The following is a 7,989-nucleotide window of genomic DNA, read 5'->3' as shown; positions in this document are numbered from 1 at the left end:
AATTGTTTAAAAATTCAGGCAGGGGGGGGGGTCTACCAAAGAGACCATCTTGACAAAGACTTCATTCACCAAGTTATAACGGGCGTCATTCCTCATATCCGGTTTTACTTTTAGGTTCTTCCGACTGAAATAACGGTCATTGAAAGCAACTTACTTGGACTGGATCACCTGTGCATAATAACCAATCAGCTTCTAGCTTTTATATTCAAAGCTTAACTGGACAAGCTTAGGCTAGAAGCTGATTGTTACGATACTTAGCTGCTCCAGATGAAGTAAATGCCACCCATTATAGCTTAGTCAAAATCACATTGGATCTTTGAGATTGGAGTGACTTGTATCCTGCTATAGAATGCCAGTGTGGTCATGCTGGATTGCATGTCACATGTCAGTGCCGCCTCCCCAGTTTATGTGAGAATAATACGGAATATAAAAATGCACATTAGATATGGAAGTCGTCGTATAACCAAGAACTATTTTCTTCACCCCTAAAATGTAGTTTTTTAAATTAATAAAACAGATTGTAATGCAGTGCGTATTCAGACGTACTTCTATAAAGTGATTGGACCACCTTCTTCTGATAATAGTATTATTATTATGCAGGATTTATATAGCGCCAACAGTTTGCGCAGCGCTTTACAATATAAGGAAGACATTACAATCACAACAATACAAATCAAGACAAGATGGTAAGGAGGGCCCACAATCGTAATAAGACAATGGGGGAAGTTCATAAAAACTGAATTAGATGCCCCTAGCAACTGCTTCAGAGTTCATCTGCTCCAGTTTTTTGATTTCTCCTCTATATGTTTGGATGTGTATATGTGTTGGCAATACATAGACTGAAAAATTAAAGTTACAAAGCTTTGTGCAAAAGAGAAGCTGTGTCTCACTGTGTTGTCCAGGCTGCTCTACACTGGCTATTCACAGGTGCAATCCCAATACTGATCAGCACAGCGGTTTTGACCTGCTCTGTTTCCAACCTGGGCCGATTCACCCCTCCTTAGTACAACCTGGTAGCTCCAGGCTCCCCTAGAGCCACCATATTGATACCAAACTTAGTGTGGACACCCGATCAACATAGCTCAGGGTAGACCAGAACTCCTGGAATCAAGTGATCCAACAGCCTCAACCTCCCAAGTAGCTGGGATTACAGACACACACCACTGTGCCCGGTGGAAGAATTGGTTTTCTTTGTGATACTAGAAGGAAAATGACATCAGTAGCCCAATACTGCCACATTTCACCAGCAGGGGTCAGTGCCGCCATCACAGTTTATTAAAAGTGAGTTTAAAAATGAACCATTTTCCTCACCCCAAAAATGTCATTTATTACTAATAAAATATAAATCAGAATTTTGTTTGTATGTAAAATAGAAACTGTGCAGTCTGCAGCTCAATTCTGCCATCTAGTTTTATTGTTGCTAAGTGCAATTGCTTCATTATCATTACAATAAACATGTTACATAGTATTTGAGGTTGAATAAAAACATTAGTCCATCAAGTCCAACCTATAGGATCTCATTCCTAGGAGTACTACTTGTACCCCTGTATATTACGGTCCCTTAAGAAATCGTCCAAAAGTTTCTTGAACAATTCCACATTCTTTGCTGAAATCACCGCCTGTGGCAGTGAGTTCCAGACCTTGACCGCTCTAACTGTGAAGTGTGAATAAGAATCTGATTAATTCAGTTTGGGGGTATCAGCTGCATGGCAACCTGTTCTCTGTATTTCTTAAATCTACCTAATTACTTATTTTCCAAATAAATGAGTAACTGATGCAGATAATACAAACACTTTATAAAAATATTGTTTTAACCCCTTCATGACTGAGCTAGTTTTCCGTTTCTATTCATAAATGACTGCATGCTTTTTACATTTTTGCTGTGTGATTCTTCCACAGCAGTAATATACTTTCTTACTAAATGTACCCACACATATTATATATTGTTTTTTAGAGGACAGATAGGGCTATATAATTATATCAAACATGTACCTATCGCCTCACTTAGTTTGAATCAAATATAAAAAATAAGGAAGAAAACACTTTTTTCACAAGTTTTGATAAATTTTTTAGAAATGTTTTTATAATTATGGTATCAAAATATATTTATATATAATTTTTATTTTCCTAATTTTGTTTTACACTTTATTTTTTTATACTTTGTCAGTTTATATCAAGCAGTCACTATGACTGCTTGAAAAAATAACTTTTTTTAAAATTTTTGGCTATTATTAGGCTGCTCCAAACTTAGGAACAGCTAATAATAACCTTAGAGACTGATCCTGACAGCATGTCAGATTCAGATCTCACTAAAGGTCTTTGATCATGCCTAGACGATCAGAAATGATACATTTCAAGCAACGAGATACATTGTATCTCTTATATCTCTTTGCTTGAGATGTATCACATAGCTTCATAAACATCTGCCAGTCTATGGAGCTGTCAAAACAAATAGCATGGAGGTGAGTCACTCTGCTGCCTCTCTGCTATTTTCAGCTGTCAAATACGGGATCGCTACTTAGCGCTCCCGTATTTGCATGTAACGGCTTCATTCTTTCATTAATGAAAGAAAGAAGCTTTTACAAAAGCTTAACTATTTCATCAATGAATGCATCAATATTGAGGCATTCATTAATGACTGGTAATCGCTGAGAATCAGCAGTTACCGGCATTACAGAGCCTGATATAACTCGTCCCGTACAGTGTACGTCTCCCGTCACGAAGGGGTTAAAATACATGATGTCATGAATTTAAATAAACACTAAAACTTGATTGGATAAAAATCATCTACTGTGCAAATAACTTAATCTGTCATAATAAGCAAACCACATCATTTCTGATCATTCTTCATCATTTTCCTCACCCCTAAAATGTAATTTATTACTAATAATTAGTGCGGCTCCCTTCCCCGCCACCCGCAGCAATAGAAGAAGGGCATGTGTGGGGATAGAGAGACTGTGTCAGTCACCTGTCAGCCTGGCGGAGCTGCTAACAGCACTGCAGGCACCGCCAGGCGAAGTTTAATCTCCTTGTTTGCTTCCTCCTTCCCCAACCCGAAATCTCTGTTTATAGTTTATACAATACCACGCTGTTAACTGTTTGTGATGACAGATTATAAAGTGCCGAATAGACAAAACAAATACTAGAATATTACAGCGGAGATCTGTGTATGCCAAAAGCCTGGGACGTCTACCGTTCCAGCTCCAGAGAATCTATTCCTGTCACCCGCACTCAGCATCGGACTGTGACACCCGTCACTGACGCTCAGCATGGCAGGTGATACATAATAATATTTACAGCAATATTCACCTTCAATCCGGAGCTGAATTCCCTTCCACCACTAGATGTCAGTGTCAGCCAACCTACGTCTCCTTCCTCTGAACACAGGCCATCATGGACACGCCCTCTAGATGGGGCCCTGGCCAAGAAGAGGAAGTAGTTGCTGCAGGAGTCAGGTAAGGCTGGTGTGGGTGAAGGCTGGACCAGGAAGGGGAGAGGCTGGTGTGGGTGAAGGCTGGACCAGGAAGGGGAGAGGCTGGTGATACCATTTACATTAGAATGTATTGCTGGAACTTGTAGTCCTGCATAGCTGGTAGTATGCTGCATTGCTGTATAATGGTTATACAGCAATGCAGAATAGCACCAATTTTGTAGGACTACAAGTCACATCAATAGATTACATTATTAAGTAGGGATGCACCAGTGCCAATACTGGGCATTTTCACGCATACTCGTGAGAATGCCCCAATACTGATTGCAGATACTGGCACTGGTGGAAATACCAAGGTTGCAATGGTCGCATTTGCGACCAGGCCCTTGTGTTCCTCTAGTTGGGGGGGCCTAGAGAGAACCGGAACGATGGCATTGGCACGCCACGTGTCCCGGTGCAGTCGATCGCACTGCGGCCGGGGGCGTGCCATAAACCTCAATGCACCGCCATGCCCCCTCCCACCCCAGAATGCAGTAAGCCGGCCAGGATGCGATTCAGTGCGTTCCAGCACCGAATCGGTCCGGAACGCACTGGGGCTGGTGTGAACTAGCCCTGAAAGTCACAACGTACATACGTTTTTTTTAATCCGGTGAAAAGTTTTGCTTACTTTGGGGTATTTGAAGGCAAATGACATCAGTAGCCCAATACTGCCACATTTCACCAGCAGGGGTCAGTGCCGCCATCACAGTTTATTGCGTCAAAATAAAAGTGAGTTTAAAAATGAACCATTTTCCTCACCCCTAAAATGTCATTTATTACTAATAAAATATAGATCAGAATTCTGTTTGTATTTGCTGGATGTGATTCTATAAAGTGATCCAAATGGAAGATTAATTTGGACCACCTTCCTCTGATCATAGTATTGATATAATATGTTTGGATCTGTCTAAAGGTGCCCATACATCTTGGACACGCAGATTGTACTTGCGATCATCGAAAGCCCGCTCCGCTGCGGGGCGGACTTCGATGACCGCAATGCTGAACGGGCAGTGTGCGCACACCGGCCTGTTCCACAGTTGTCGAACGAGCAGGCCATGCTTTTCTAGCATGCTGGTTCGACAAAAGACGTGCAACTGTGCAGTAGAAACGGTTGCAAACCTTCCATACACCTTGCGATTATCGTACGATAATCGCAAGGTGTATGGGCACCTTCAGAGTCAATTCCCACCTAAGTGTAGTGTTAATTAGAGCATGTGATTGCACAACGCAACTAGTGTGTGTTACCATGTGCTAGGTTCATTGTGTTGCCAATCATTTGAAAGGCACCCCAACGTGTCTCCCAGCCGTCGTGTGCTGCGACATTGCATGCACTACTTTTTGCACCAGAATGGATGGTATTGCAGTGCATGGTGGCTGGGAGAAGCATTGTGTGGCATTGAAATGAATGGAAGAAGTTACTAAATGTTTTATGTAAAATTGAAACTGTGTCTCACTGTATTATCCAGGCTGTTCTACACTAGTGCAATCCCACTACTGATCAGCACGGGGGATTTGATCTGCTCTGTTTCCAACCTGGGCCGATTCACCCCTCCTTAGTACACTCTGGTAACCCCAGGTTCCCCGAGAGCCACCAAATTGATATCAAACTTAGTGTGGACACCCAATCAACATAGCTCAGGGTAGACCAGAACTCCGGGACTCAAGCAATCCAACAGCCTCAACCTCCCAAGTAGCTGGGATTACAGACACATACCACTCTGCCCAGTGAATGAATCAGCTTGCTCCTTGATAATAGAAGGCAAATAACATCAGTAGCCCAATACTGCCACGTTTCACCAGCATGGGGCAGTGCCGCCATCACACATAATTTTGCGTCAAAATAAAAGTGAGTTTAAAAATGAACCATTTACATCACCCCTAAAATGTCATTTATTACTAATAAAATATAGAATTTTGTTTGTATTTGCTGGATGTGATTCTATAAATTGATGGAAATAAAAGATTAATTTGTACCACCTTCCTCTGATCATAGTATTCATATAATATGTTTGGATCTGTCTAAGAGTCAATTCACACCTAAGTGTAGTGTTAATGAATGCATGCTATCGCACAACGCACCTAGTGTGTGTTAGCATGTGCTAGGTGCATTGTGTTGCCGTTCATTTGAATGGTGCCACAAAATGTCTCCCAGCCGTCGTGGTCTGCTACGCTGTATGCACTACTTTTTTCTACCACAATGCACAGTATTGCGGTATGGTGCGTTGTGCTGCATTGCAGTGTCAATGGCGGCCGAGAGATGCATTACTGTAGCATTGAAATGAATGACAATGTGTCACATTTAGCGCAGGGTTAATCCCACAGAAGCGTGCGATTAGTGCTATGTTTCTGAGCCCTAACTGTAAAATAAAAGCGTACGGAAGAAGTAACTGAATGTTTTGTGTAAAAAGGAAACTGTGTCTCACTGTGTTGTCCAGGCTGCTCTACACTGACTATTCACAGGCGCGATCCCACTACTGATCAGCACGGGGGTTTTGACCTGCTCCGTTTCCGACCTGGGCCGGTTCACCCCTCCTTAGGACAACCTGGTAGCTCCAAGCTCCCCTAGAGCCACCATATTGATACCGATCTTAATGCGGACACCCGATCGACATAGCTCAGGGTAGACCAGAACTCCTGGACTCAAGCAATCCGACAGTCTCAACCTCCCAAGTAGCTGGGATTACAGACACACGCCACTGTGCCCGGTGGAAAAACCTGCTTGCTTTCTGATAGTAGAAGCTAAATAACATCATTAGCTCATTACTGCCATCTAGTGTTATTTTTGCTAATTGCAAGCACTTCATTACCATTACAATAAACAAGTTAGCAAACTACAACACTCATGAAAAACTACACAGGAATTCAGAACAAGAAGAACTCCAGAAAATAATTTTAATCTATCTTTCTATCTTTCTATATTTTTTTCATTAAATCTGCTGGTTAACAAATGTCAGGAGAGTTGTTGCTCTTCTGCGCAGAAGCTGCACTGTGGTGTGCTCACCCTTTGCCTGTTCCCAAAATACAAAGCGCTCTGTACAGTAAATGGGTAAGTGTAGAGGGGGGCGATAGTTTGTTTTCCATATAGGAGAGACGCAGCTCTCTGACACTGCACAGCTCGTCACAGACTGCGCAAAACCACCTGACACTCGAAACAGCCCATCACAGACCCCACACAGCTCACCTATGGGTCCGCACACCACAGCATGGACCCTGCATAGCCCACCTCAAAGTCCGCACAGCCCTGCAAGGACCCCACACAGACCACCTGACAGTCCGCACAGTCCAGCATAGACCCGCACAACAACCTGAGAGTCCACACAGCCCACCAAAGAACCTGCACAGCCACCTGAAAGTCTGCATAGCCCATTATAGAACCTGCACAGCCACCTGAAAGTCTGCATAGCCCATCATAGAACCTGCACAGCCCGCCTAAGAGTCTGCACAGCCCACCATAGAACCTCACAGCCACCTTAGAATCCCCACAGCCCACCATAGAACCTGCACAGCCACCTGAGAGTCCGCACTATTACACTAATTGCCATTAGTTTTTCTAATCTTTACTGTCAGAGCTAGTTATTACTGAAACCAGTAATAAAATGTGGCCCGTGATGAAATTGAGTTCGACACCCCTGGTTTATTGTGCCAAAATAACACTGAATTTCAAAATTAACTATTTTCTTCACCCCTAAAATGTACTTTATTGCTAATATAATATAAATCATAATGATGTATTTGCTGGATGTGATTCTATTAGGTGATCTAAATGATAAATACATTTGTACCACCTTCCTCTGATCATAGTATTGATATGATATGTTTGGATCTGTCTAAGAGTCAATTCACACCTATGTGTAGTGTTAATGAACACATGCTATCGTACAACGCACCTAGTGTGTGTTACCATGTGCTAGGTGTATTGTGTTGCCATTCATTTGAAAGGCACCTCAACACACCTCCCGGCTATCATGTGCTGCGACTACTTTTTGCACCACAGTGCATGGTATTGCAATACATTGCATTGTCCTGCATTGCACTGCACAGTGGCTGAGAGATGCGTTGCTGTGGCATTGAAATAAATATACATCGCAGCTAGCGCACGGTGCGTTGTGTGATAGCATGTGTTCATTGCATGCTAGCGTGCGACTAGTGTTACGCTTCAGTGTGAATGAGCCCTAAATGTTGGCAATGCAAAGACTGTAAAATAAAAGTTACAAAGTTATTTTGTGCAATAGAGAGTCTGTGTCTCACTGTGTTGTCCAGGCTGCTCTACACTGACTACTCAGAGGTGCAATCCCACTACTGATCAGCACGGGGGTTTTGACCTGCTCTGTTTCCAACCTGGGCCGATTCACCCCTCCTTAGTACAACCTGGTAGCTCCAGGCTCCCCTAGAGCCACCATATTGACACCGAACTTAGTGTGGACACCCGATCAACATAGCTCATGGTAGACCAGAACTCCTGGACTCAGGTGATCCAACAGCAGTGGCGTAACAACCGGGGGGGCAAGGGGGGCACTTGC

Source organism: Nanorana parkeri, unplaced genomic scaffold (assembly GCF_000935625.1).
Source record: "Nanorana parkeri isolate BGI_ZX_2015 unplaced genomic scaffold, ASM93562v1 scaffold1544, whole genome shotgun sequence".
Taxonomy (NCBI): domain Eukaryota; kingdom Metazoa; phylum Chordata; class Amphibia; order Anura; family Dicroglossidae; genus Nanorana; species Nanorana parkeri.
This window is presented reverse-complemented; position numbering follows the sequence as displayed.